General features: G+C 42.7%; 1 protein-coding gene across 1 annotated transcript in view; it reads left to right on the top strand.

Annotated features, from left to right (window-relative positions):
- The first annotated feature begins 12371 nt into the window (after positions 1 to 12371).
- The window catches only part of abca12 (ATP-binding cassette, sub-family A (ABC1), member 12), a 62934-nt gene continuing 61224 nt past the window's right edge, over positions 12372 to 14081 (top strand). Inside the window, exon 1 of the mRNA XM_066688441.1 lies at positions 12372 to 12561. The gene's annotated coding sequence lies outside the window, so the exon portion shown is untranslated. The remainder of the gene's footprint in view (positions 12562 to 14081) is intronic.

The raw sequence follows: 14081 nt of genomic DNA, 5'->3' as shown, positions 1-14081 counted from the left end.
ACATTTTTCCAGTCTTCAACTGTCCAATTTTGGTGAGCTTGTGCAAATTGTAGCCTCTTTTTCCTATTTGTAGTGGAGATGAGTGGTACCCGGTGGGGTCTTCTGCTGTTGTAGCCCATCCGCCTCAAGGTTGTACGTGTTGTGGCTTCACAAATGCTTTGCTGCATACCTCGGTTGTAACGAGTGGTTATTTCAGTCAAAGTTGCTCTTCTATCAGCTTGAATCAGTCGGCCCATTCTCCTCTGACCTCGAGCATCAACAAGGCATTTTCGCCCACAGGACTGCCGCATACTGGATGTTTTTCCCTTTTCACACCATTCTTTGTAAACCCTAGAAATGGTTGTGCGTGAAAATCCCAGTAACTGAGCAGATTGTGAAATACTCAGACCGGCCCGTCTGGCACCAACAACCATGCCACGCTCAAAATTGCTTAAATCACCTTTCTTTCCCATTCAGACATTCAGTTTGGAGTTCAGGAGATTGTCTTGACCAGGACCACACCCCTAAATGCATTGAAGCAACTGCCATGTGATTGGTTGGTTAGATAATTGCATTAATGAGAAATTGAACAGGTGTTCCTAATAATCCTTTAGGTGAGTGTATATATGTATATATATATATATATATATATATATATATGTATGTGACGCACACTTCCTTCCTCTAGTCACAGTCTGATGTCACTCACTCTGGACTCACAGTTTGCTTTCCTACCTGCCTGTGTAATGAGCCGAAACCCAAGGATTTTTTCCCACAACACTGTGCATTGTTAGTAAATGTTTTAACTGATTTTCTTTCTGTGATATGGTTCTGCCCCCCTAGTGCACATTCTCACACATGTATTATTTTGAGCATTGATATGTGTCTTCTCTGTCCACATAATTGCTAGATGTCATTGTTTTTGTCTCTTGTGTAAAATGAAGTTGAGTCAGGGCTCCCAGGATGGGGGTCAGTAACACACATTACACTTGAGCCCATACAGAAAAATCTGTTATTTCTGTGTTTGCAGATTTATACTATGGACTGAGTCCTCATTAGATTAGCACAGGATCAAACATTTCTTTCTGTAACATACTGGTGGACTTAAAGCCAGAAAGCAAGCGTCATCCTTTTATTTATTCAAACTGAAAAGCTGGAAGAGTGTTTGAAAAAGTAAAAAGAAAGTCTTCAGTAAAAAATCATACACAGGTGTGTCTATAGTCTCCGGGTGTGTTTACACTCTGATACAGTGCAATGAGAGACACTTAATGGATGATGGAAAGCAAATGTATGAATAAAGACACTGAAGAAAGGATGAGTCCAGCTCTGGACCTGCCTGTCTGGACCCGTGAAGCACCGGAGCAGCGAGATGACAGAGGAGCTGAGTCCCAGTGAGACCTACAGGCTTCACACATTGACAGCTTGGAAAGCGGCTGCTTCTGCTTCAGCTGAACAAAGACTGCAGAGACTGGATATGCAGCTCAGAGTCTTTTTAAATAAGTTTATTATCTGTATAAAACAATATATCAATTAAGATGAGAATTGCTGAGTTAAACATATGGTGTTTCTATTATTTCATGAATTGTCACAGCTTGTCACATTTGACCCTGTGGCTGCTGTTACAAGTGACCCTGCGCATGCGTTCAGGTGTATCGTCTGATGCCTCGGATTTGAAACATTGCAGAAATCACAGCAGACAGATGCCAGCGGAAAAAAACACCAAAGCAGGTCAAACGGTCTCGGAGAAATGGAGCCAAAGGTTAAAACTGTCCCCGGTCTCACATATATATATATTATTACTATTGTAAGTGTGATATTTGATTTAAATCTCTGCCGCCCTCTGTTGGTGATTAAAGGAACTGCACTACAATACAATGAATGCATTTTCAAAATAGTACATGTTCAATAATTGTGTAATAATATCTATATGCATTGCTCTTTAGAAATTACATTTCTGTATCATATTTTATACAATTAGTATTTTATTCAGTTTAATGATAGCTTCTGTTTAATTTCACTCACTGTGGTCGGTAGATATGTTTGTCAGTCTATTCTCTGTTATATTACGTTATGATGAATGTTTTATTTCTCTCCACTAAGAAGTCTATTAAGGGAATGATGCCACCAGATCCCATCACGGGATGACAAAATGATGACAATTGTGTCACTGTCCAAATATTTATGGGTATGTGTGTGTGTGTATGTATGTATGTATGTATGTATTGTAACGGAGATGGAAAGGCAGCGACGCCCCTCTTGATTAATATGCAGCCATCTCCACTAGGGCTGCTGGGAGGTGAATTAAGGTGGGGTATAAGTGATTTAAATAACTGTGTACATTCATTACATTCATTACCGTTCTGTCGTTTATTTCCCCCTGTTCTGTATGCCTGTTTCATGTTTGGTTATTCCTCCCTGTTTTAGATGTTCAGGCTCCGAATAGCACCTGCCTTTCTGTTGCATTAAGTTCAGTTCTCTCCGCTGCCTGATCTGCTTTTGCTAAGGTGGAGCATGAATGCATGTGAGGAAATAAAGAGCACGTTCACCTCTACCTGGTGTCTGACTGCTTGTTTGGACCTACAAGGGTTTTAGCACTACCAAACCTGTTACTATATATATATATATATATATATATTTACACTCACCTAAAGGATTATTAGGAACACCATACTAATACTGTGTTTGACCCCCTTTCGCCTTCAGAACTGCCTTAATTCTACGTGGCATTGATTCAACAAGGTGCTGAAAGCATTCTTTAGAAATGTTGGCCCATATTGATAGGACAGCATCTTGCAGTTGATGGAGATTTGTGGGATGCACATCCAGGGCACGAAGCTCCCGTTCCACCACATCCCAAAGATGCTCTATTGGGTTGAGATCTGGTGACTGTGGGGGCCAGTTTAGTACAGTGAACTCATTGTCATGTTCAAGAAACCAATTTGAAATGATTCGACCTTTGTGACATGGTGCATTATCCTGCTGGAAGTAGCCATCAGAGGATGGGTACATGGTGGTCATAAAGGGATGGACATGGTCAGAAACAATGCTCAGGTAGGCCGTGGCATTTAAACGATGCCCAATTGGCACTAAGGGGCCTAAAGTGTGCCAAGAAAACATCCCCCACACCATTACACCACCACCACCAGCCTGCACAGTGGTAACAAGGCACGATGGATCCATGTTCTCATATTGTTTATGCCAAATTCTGACTCTACCATCTGAATGTCTCATCAGAAATCGAGACTCATCAGACCAGGCAACATTTTTCCAGTCTTCAACTGTCCAATTTTGGTGAGCTTGTGCAAATTGTAGCCTCTTTTTCCTATTTGTAGTGGAGGTGAGTGGTACCCGGTGGGGTCTTCTGCTGTTGTAGCCCATCCGCCTCAAGGTTGTACGTGTTGTGGCTTCACGAATGCTTTGCTGCATACCTCGGTTGTAACGAGTGCTTATTTCAGTCAAAGTTGCTCTTCTATCAGCTTGAATCAGTCGGCCCATTCTCCTCTGACCTCTAGCATCAACAAGGCATTTTCGCCCACAGGACTGCCGCATACTGGATGTTTTTCCCTTTTCACACCATTCTTTGTAAACCCTAGAAATGGTTGTGCGTGAAAATCCCAGTAACTGAGCAGATTGTGAAATACTCAGACCGGCCCGTCTGGCACCAACAACCATGCCACGCTCAAAATTGCTTAAATCACCTTTCTTTCCCATTCAGACATTCAGTTTGGAGTTCAGGAGATTGTCTTGACCAGGACCACACCCCTAAATGCATTGAAGCAACTGCCATGTGATTGGTTGGTTAGATAATTGCATTAATGAGAAATTGAACAGGTGTTCCTAATAATCCTTTAGGTGAGTGTATATATATATATATATATATGTATGTGACGCACACTTCCTTCCTCTAGTCACAGTCTGATGTCACTCACTCTGGACTCACAGTTTGCTTTCCTACCTGCCTGTGTAATGAGCCGAAACCCAAGGATTTTTTCCCACAACACTGTGCATTGTTAGTAAATGTTTTAACTGATTTTCTTTCTGTGATATGGTTCTGCCCCCCTAGTGCACATTCTCACACATGTATTATTTTGAGCATTGATATGTGTCTTCTCTGTCCACATAATTGCTAGATGTCATTGTTTTTGTCTCTTGTGTAAAATGAAGTTGAGTCAGGGCTCCCAGGATGGGGGTCAGTAACACACATTACACTTGAGCCCATACAGAAAAATCTGTTATTTCTGTGTTTGCAGATTTATACTATGGACTGAGTCCTCATTAGATTAGCACAGGATCAAACATTTCTTTCTGTAACATACTGGTGGACTTAAAGCCAGAAAGCAAGCGTCATCCTTTTATTTATTCAAACTGAAAAGCTGGAAGAGTGTTTGAAAAAGTAAAAAGAAAGTCTTCAGTAAAAAATCATACACAGGTGTGTCTATAGTCTCCGGGTGTGTTTACACTCTGATACAGTGCAATGAGAGACACTTAATGGATGATGGAAAGCAAATGTATGAATAAAGACACTGAAGAAAGGATGAGTCCAGCTCTGGACCTGCCTGTCTGGACCCGTGAAGCACCGGAGCAGCGAGATGAACAGAGGAGCTGAGTCCCAGTGAGACCTACAGGCTTCACACATTGACAGCTTGGAAAGCGGCTGCTTCTGCTTCAGCTGAACAAAGACTGCAGAGACTGGATATGCAGCTCAGAGTCTTTTTAAATAAGTTTATTATCTGTATAAAACAATATATCAATTAAGATGAGAATTGCTGAGTTAAACATATGGTGTTTCTATTATTTCATGAATTGTCACAGCTTGTCACATTTGACCCTGTGGCTGCTGTTACAAGTGACCCTGCGCATGCGTTCAGGTGTATCGTCTGATGCCTCGGATTTGAAACATTGCAGAAATCACAGCAGACAGATGCCAGCGGAAAAAAACACCAAAGCAGGTCAAACGGTCTCGGAGAAATGGAGCCAAAGGTTAAAACTGTCCCCGGTCTCACATATATATATATTATTACTATTGTAAGTGTGATATTTGATTTAAATCTCTGCCGCCCTCTGTTGGTGATTAAAGGAACTGCACTACAATACAATGAATGCATTTTCAAAATAGTACATGTTCAATAATTGTGTAATAATATCTATATGCATTGCTCTTTAGAAATTACATTTCTGTATCATATTTTATACAATTAGTATTTTATTCAGTTTAATGATAGCTTCTGTTTAATTTCACTCACTGTGGTCGGTAGATATGTTTGTCAGTCTATTCTCTGTTATATTACGTTATGATGAATGTTTTATTTCTCTCCACTAAGAAGTCTATTAAGGGAATGATGCCACCAGATCCCATCACGGGCATAACGGTCACATTCATCCTTGTTTTTACAGAAATCGGATTAATTTAAGGAGAGAACCAGTGGGCCAGTCAGTCACACCAGTGGGTCAGTCAGTCCAGTGGGTCTGTCCCCCTCCAGCCCTGCCCTGTTCACACAGCATATAGAGAGCTTGTCATATAATTATCATATAGAGAAGACAATACATGTGTCTGTTCACTGAGGCATCGCCGCACCGCACACTTCACTAGTGATTACTGGCTCAAAAATTTGCTTTTTGCTATTTTGTGTATCTAAGTAAAGGTATGTGTGTATGTACTGTGCAAATATTTTAGGCAGGTGTGAAAAAATGCTGTAAAGTAAGAATGCTTTCAAAATTAGACACATTAATAGATTTTATTCATCAATTAAAACTACAACTAAATGCAAAGTGAGTGAATAGAAGAAAAATCTACATCAAATCCGTATTTGTTGTGACACCCTTTGCCTTCAAAACAGCATCAGTTCTTCTAGGTGCACTTGGACACAGTCAGGGATTTTGTAGGCATATAGTCAGGTGTCTGATTAAACGATTACACCAAACAGGTGCTAATGATCATCAATTCAATATGTAGGTTGAAACACAATCATTAACTGAAACAGAAACAGCTGTGTAGGAGGAATAAAACTGGGTGAGGAACAGCCAGACTCAGTTTACTGTCAAAAGTCACACACCATGGCAAAACAACAAGACACAAGGTAGTTCTACTGCATCAGCAAGGTCTCTCCCAGGCAGACATTTCAAGGCAGACAGGGGTTTCCAGATGTGCTGTCCAAGCTCTTCTGAAGAAGCACAAAGAAACGGGCAACGTTGAGGACCGTAGACGCGGTGGTCGGCCAAGGAAACTCACTGCAGCAGATGAAAGACACGTCATGCTTACTTCCCTTCGCAATCAGAAGACGTGGCAACAAGGCCAAGCGACTCAACTATGCACGAAAACACAGTCCAAGAGATCCACCTGCTATGAACTTGAATGGACATTTGTGACTAAGACTCCCTTCTGCACATTTGCACTGTAATTCTGGGATTTTGACTTCTGGGGGGGCAAGACAGGCTTAGGTTTTAGAATAGTTTTAGTGGGGATTCTTTTAGGATTAGTTTTAGTGTTTTCAGTTTAGTTTTAGTTTAGTTTGGTCCGATCCAACAGACAAACTACTGTAGCTCAAATTGCTGAAAAAGTGAATGCTGGTTCTGGTAGAAAGGTGTCAGAACACACAGTGCATCGCAGTTTGTTGCGTATGGGGCTGCGTAGCCGCAGACCAGTCAGGGTGCCCATGCTGACCCCTGTCCACTGCCGAAAGCGCCTACAATGGGCACGTGAGCATCAGAACTGGACCACGGAGCAATGGAAGAAGGTGGCCTGGTCTGATGAATCACGAGTTCAAGGTGTTGACTTGGCCTCCAAATTCCCCAGATCTCAATCCAATCGAGCATCTGTGGGATGTGCTGGACAAACAAGTCCGATCCATGGAGGCCCCACCTCACAACTTACAGGACTTAAAGGATCTGCTGCTGACGTCTTGGTGCCAGATACCACAGCACACCTTCAGAGGTCTAGTGGAGTCCATGCCTCGACGGGTCAGGGCTGTTTTGGCGGCAAAACCTACACAATATTAGGCAGGTGGTCATAATGTTATGGCTCATCGGTGTATATATGTGTGTATACTCCCCAGCGATGTAGTTGAAGCTGAAAATTTGGGAACATTAAAAAACAGACTGGATAGGATCCTTGGATCACTTGGTTATTAAAGGACACCAAACGAGCACAATGGGGCGAATGGGCTCCTCTCGACTGGACACTCGTGTGTGTGTGTGTGTGTGTGTGTACACACAGGTATGCATATGTGGGTGTATGTGTATATATAGCTCTGGAAAAAATTAAGAGACCACTTAACATTGATTTCTGAACTTGGAGTGGTCTCTTAATTTTTTCCAGAGCTGTATGTATGTACAGTTAGGTCCATAAATATTTGGACAGAGACACAATTGTCATTTTGGATCTGTATGCCGGCGAACTAGATGGAAGTATGCATTTTAAAAAGTCGGATCAGTTTTGGGCTCAGATTGAGATACACAATTGAGATCAAGATCGGATTCCTTTAGTACAACCTGCCCCTCGTGATGTCTATGGGTTCAGACTTCAGGCAGTCATTGACTGCAAAGGATTTGCAAACAAGTATTGAAACTCACAATTTAATTCATTCATGTTAGTTTGTCCAAATACTTTTGAGCCCCTACAATTGGGGGAACCACATATACAGATGGGTGTAATTCCTACACTGTTCACCCAATTTGGATGTAACTACCCTTGAATTAAAGATGAAAGTCTACACTTAAAACACATCTTGATTGTTACCTTTCAAATCCATTGTGGTGGTGTACAGAGACAAAATGATGACAATTGTGTCACTGTCCAAATATTTATGGGTATGTGTGTGTGTGTATGTATGTATGTATGTATGTATGTATGTATTGTAACGGAGATGGAAAGGCAGCGACGCCCCTCTTGATTAATATGCAGCCATCTCCACTAGGGCTGCTGGGAGGTGAACTAAGGTGGGGTATAAGTGATTTAAATAACTGTGTACATTCATTACATTCATTACCGTTCTGTCGTTTATTTCCCCCTGTTCTGTATGCCTGTTTCATGTTTGGTTATTCCTCCCTGTTTTAGATGTTCAGGCTCCGAATAGCACCTGCCTTTCTGTTGCATTAAGTTCAGTTCTCTCCGCTGCCTGATCTGCTTTTGCTAAGGTGGAGCATGAATGCATGTGAGGAAATAAAGAGCACGTTCACCTCTACCTGGTGTCTGACTGCTTGTTTGGACCTACAAGGGTTTTAGCACTACCAAACCTGTTACTATATATATATATATATATATATATTTACACTCACCTAAAGGATTATTAGGAACACCATACTAATACTGTGTTTGACCCCCTTTCGCCTTCAGAACTGCCTTAATTCTACGTGGCATTGATTCAACAAGGTGCTGAAAGCATTCTTTAGAAATGTTGGCCCATATTGATAGGATAACATCTTGCAGTTGATGGAGATTTGTGGGATGCACATCCAGGGCACGAAGCTCCCGTTCCACCACATCCCAAAGATGCTCTATTGGGTTGAGATCTGGTGACTGTGGGGGCCAGTTTAGTACAGTGAACTCATTGTCATGTTCAAGAAACCAATTTGAAATTATTCGACCTTTGTGACATGGTGCATTATCCTGCTGGAAGTAGCCATCAGAGGATGGGTACCTGGTGGTCATAAAGGGATGGACATGGTCAGAAACAATGCTCAGGTAGGCCGTGGCATTTAAACGATGCCCAATTGGCACTAAGGGGCCTAAAGTGTGCCAAGAAAACATCCCCCACACCATTACACCACCACCACCAGCCTGCACAGTGGTAACAAGGCATGATGGATCCATGTTCTCATTCTGTTTACGCCAAATTCTGACTCTACCATCTGAATGTCTCAACAGAAATCGAGACTCATCAGACCAGGCAACATTTTTCCAGTCTTCAACTGTCCAATTTTGGTGAGCTTGTGCAAATTGTAGCCTCTTTTTCCTATTTGTAGTGGAGATGAGTGGTACCCGGTGGGGTCTTCTGCTGTTGTAGCCCATCCGCCTCAAGGTTGTACGTGTTGTGGCTTCACAAATGCTTTGCTGCATACCTCGGTTGTAACGAGTGGTTATTTCAGTCAAAGTTGCTCTTCTATCAGCTTGAATCAGTCGGCCCATTCTCCTCTGACCTCTAGCATCAACAAGGCATTTTCGCCCACAGGACTGCCGCATACTGGATGTTTTTCCCTTTTCACACCATTCTTTGTAAACCCTAGAAATGGTTGTGCGTGAAAATCCCAGTAACTGAGCAGATTGTGAAATACTCAGACCGGCCCGTCTGGCACCAACAACCATGCCACGCTCAAAATTGCTTAAATCACCTTTCTTTCCCATTCAGACATTCAGTTTGGAGTTCAGGAGATTGTCTTGACCAGGACCACACCCCTAAATGCATTGAAGCAACTGCCATGTGATTGGTTGGTTAGATAATTGCATTAATGAGAAATTGAACAGGTGTTCCTAATAATCCTTTAGGTGAGTGTATATATTATATTTATGACACAAGCTTGGATTCTTGGCTTGTGCCTCATTCGTCTTTTCATCTATAGCCGAGCAACACATTTATACAACTGTTAATTGTCTATGCATAGGCTATAGTCCATACATATGTATAGCAGCAAATGCATTACAAACTGGCGCTTTGCGCTTCATCTGTATTAGACAGGTTAGTTACCTACCACTTTGACTTAAAATTGTACAAAGTGAATATACAACAGCTTTTCCTTGACCTTGAATTCCAGTGACCAAAGTTTTCTCTTGTCTGATACCTTGTACTTGTTGGGTTGCTCAACTCGTTTTTGGGCCTACCACCAGGTGACTGAAATAAACTACGCAGTTCCCCATGTACACTGCTGTGTGTCAGGCTTTGTGTTGCTCTCCTCTCCACAGTATTTGAGACAATGTATTATTTCTGGGGATAGTATTTCTTCTCTCTACACTCGCTCCCTGGGCCCCCTCATGGCTTCCCATGGCTTCTCCTACCACTTCTACGCTGATGATGCCCAGATCTTCCTGTCTTTTCCCTCTTCTGACCCTCTCATCCCCTCACGCATCTCTTCCTGCTTGTCTGCCATTTCCGCCTGGATGCACTCGCACCACCTCTCCAAATCGGATCTCCTGTTTTTCCCCCACTCTTCCTCACCTTCTGCTGACCTCCCCATCTCGATCCCCTTGGAATCCACCACACTCTCTCCTTCTTCTTCCGCTAAAAATCTAGGAGTCACCCTCGATCCTGCGCTCTCCTACTCCCAGCACATCACCACGCTGACCTGCACCTGTAGATTCTTCCTGAGCAACATACGCCGGATCCGTCCCTTCCTCACCGACTACTCGACTCAGCTGCTCGTCCAGTCCCTGGTCCTCTCCCACCTGGATACTGCAACTCCCTCCTGGCCGGCCTGCCTGCATCCACTACCCGCCGCTCCAGCTCATCCAGAACTCTGCGGCTCGTCTGGTGTCTCTCTGCCCCGATTCGCACACGCTACTCCACTGCTCCGCTCCCTCCACTGGCTCCCGATAGCGGCACGCATTCAGTTCAAGACTTTGACCCTCACCTACCGCTGTCTCGACCACACTGCACCAAGCTACCTTCAGACCCTCGTCTCTCCATACATCCCCTCCAGACCACTGCACTCCTCCAGTGCCAGAAGACTAACTCTGCCTCCTCTCCACTCTCCCTCCTCCAGAGCCACTCCTTCTCATCTCTGGCCTCTAAGTGGTGGAACGACCTGCCCACCGAAGTCAAAACAGCCGAGTCCTTGACCTCATTCCGGCGCTTACTGAAGACGCATCTCTTCCGACAGCACTTGTAATATTAGTCCTCTATCCCTGCTAGATAGCACTTATTATGCTCCTTGCGTTCCTGATAGTTCTCCTCCTTGCTCCCTTTCCCGTAGCCCTCGTCTGTGACCCGACATCTTGACAGCACTTAGCTTTCACCGTCCAGGATGTAGGAAGTCTCTTACTGTACTTGTGTGAATTGTAAATTGGAATTTGTAAAATGTATTATTTTGAATTGCTATGTTTTATGTAAATTGAATTTGTAATGATTGATGCCTTGTACTTCACTGTATTTTTGCACTTATGTTGTAAGTCGCCCTGGATAAGGGTGTCTGCCAAGAAATAAAAATAATAATAATAATAATTAAAAGTACAGCGGCAGCTCGACTTGTTTCCTCCATTCTTGTTTTTTCAACTAACCAAAACCTGGGCTGCGCGGGAGTACTTATATTTTGACATCACCTATCTGATCTCAATTTCAGCGTAGAGAGTGCGAGCGATTTCAGTGATAATGTCCCTGGTGGCGCCTCATATTTGACGTGCTCCCTGTATGAGGTCTGTGAGCCCCTGGGCTGCTCAGCTCTCCTGATTAAACTCTGACCCCCAGGCAGCTGTGCACTTATATATTGTCAGCGCTCCCTTTGTGTTACTGCACCTGCCCCCCATGTGTGTATTGTTATATAAATTATGGAAACACCTTGTTCAGTATTACATAATGACCTTGTCATTGTTTTAATAAAGTTTCCAAACTCCCAATGAAAAGGGTTCCTGTACATTAAAGTGCTCTTTCAAAACTCCTCTCACTGGGTGGCTGTTGTGAAACTCCACTTCTGGTGTTTCAACACACATTCTTATGTGCACACACTCATATAATCTCTCTCTCTCTCTCTTCATATATATATATATATATATATATATATATATATATATATATAGATATAGATAGATAGATAGATAGATAGATAGATAGATAGACAAACAGACAGACAGAACAATAGATAGATACACTAATGTGTTACATTTAAAACAGTCTGTGTTTTTATAACCCCAACACACAACAATACCCATACAACTCAACTTTGTGTAAAGAACGATCAAATTACAACACACTAATATGTCTTTTTAATACAATAATGTGGTTTTCCCATTTGCTTTTAGTGAATTTTAACACATAAGTGAGTTGCCCTTGAACAAACACAGAATGCGCTAAATTAAGCACACTAGTTATAAGAGTATAGATAGATAGATAGATAGATAGATAGATAGATAGATAGATAGATAGATAGACAGGTAGAATGATAGATTGACTGATATGTACGCAATAATAATAATCATCATCATCATCATCATCACACCATTTTTAGATGTGATTATAGTGATCTACCACACAATGTGGATCCTCCGCGTTGTGTTTTCGTGTGCGGGAAACCTAACCACAGTGGGTGAGGATGCCGTTGGACGGTTGGTGTGTAAACATCGCCAAACCGGCCCGACCGGCTGCGCGCATTGCTGGAAACAGAGCTGCCGCAATCAATGCGCACCCGCGGACTCGGCTCGGTGCTGCTATATAAACAGACCCGCAGGCAGCGCGTCACAGCAGCCCGGGACTACAGCTGCGACTGACGCACTTTCACATACATTCAGCGAGTCTAATAACGCGCGCCTCTTAGCATCTAAGAGCCCCCCCGGGGAGAACCAAGTGCCCGGACTGTCTGATCAATATGTCAACGGAAACTGATTGCATCGGAAATCGATAACCAAGGCTTTCCCCACGGGCTGAAACAAGTCCCAGCAAGGTAAACACAACTGCTCTCTTTCTTCATGTATGTTTCTTACTTTCTGTACAGCCGATGCAAAAAGCCAGGGAACGAGTTATTGTTGAAGAACTTAATTGGGAAGCCAGTTTATCTTTTCTTTCTCTTCCTTTCATATCCTTCTCCTTCTTCCCCTTCTCCTCCTCCTTATACTTCTTCTACTTCTTCTTCTTCTTCTTCTTCTCCTTCTCCTCTCCCTTCTTCTGTGATTAACGGTAGGCATGCAGTATCCAGCGCCGGGATGCTCAGGGGGCGCAGGCAGTGGGACTCGCATTGGCACAGCCGGGCAACCAGATGTGTTTTCTAACTGCACAATGTTGGCGTGTGAGGCCGCACACACACACACACACACACACACACAGATACATCACTGATACATGAATTGCGCTCGTTGGGGTCGTGGAGCACCTGGCTGGCCCCGGGGCCCCAGCGTTTTACAGGAGCGCAGCGCTAATTGTGAGCCGACTGTCAGGCTGGTTACATGGAAATGTGTTATTTGTCAGCCTGCAGGTTGTGACTGTGTGGTATTTTATCGTACTTATCCGTCGGATGTTTTAAACCCAGAGCCCCAAGGCCGCTTGCCAGCTTGGAAACACATTCACAGGCGCAGTAAGTCAGCCGGGCTGGACGGTTTCAGTTCCTTTAACCAGCACACAATCTCAGCCTTTGTGCGGTTCTTTATATTATTATTAAATAGGTTAACGTTTGGAGAGGAGAAAGATGATCGCGGGATTAAAATTACCTGTAAATCACCTGAAGACTTAATTTACGACTCGAACATGTATTTATTTATTGCATCGATACCTGAGTTTATTGTTGATGTATATAATCTGATATTATTATTATTATTATTATTATTATTATTATTATTATTATTATTATTATTAAAGTAACCATTCTAATTGGGAGCCTAAATAAAGTAACCCGTGTGGATTTTCCAAAGAGAACTTCGGCAGACCATTGTCATAACAGGCAATAATAATAATAATAATAATAATAATAATAATAATAATAATAATAATAATACTAATAACATTTGAATCGATTCGGGGCCAAATAGCATAAATACCCTTAGAGAAGTGACCATCATAAGTAACTGTTACCTGTCACAGTGTCTCCAATGTACTCGTATCAGATGCGATCCTATGGGAATGAAGTTGCCGACTTTGCGCTCTTGGAGTATAAATACGGGTTGACACTCAGCGGCGTTAATGCAGTGGATAGGATTTGTGGATCTGGTTGGATTGTGTTTGCGTGTTTTCAGATGTAATGCAAGAAAATAAACACACTCAGCCACATTTTAAATCATAACTCCGGTGTTTTAGAAGACTGTTGTTCGGGTTATGATTGTGATGCTTAAATGGGTTTGTTTCCGCAAAACAAACACGTCCACAGGAGGTCAATATAAATACCTGACAAGTTAATGAAACCCCCCAAACAACACGGACTGACCCGGATGTAAACATTTGAATTCAGGTGGTGCATTCATCACAAACTACAAT

Source organism: Amia ocellicauda, chromosome 16 (assembly GCF_036373705.1).
Source record: "Amia ocellicauda isolate fAmiCal2 chromosome 16, fAmiCal2.hap1, whole genome shotgun sequence".
NCBI classification, from domain to species: Eukaryota; Metazoa; Chordata; class Actinopteri; order Amiiformes; family Amiidae; genus Amia; species Amia ocellicauda.
Note: the sequence above shows the minus strand (reverse complement) of the source record. Positions and strands in the feature narration are given on the sequence as shown.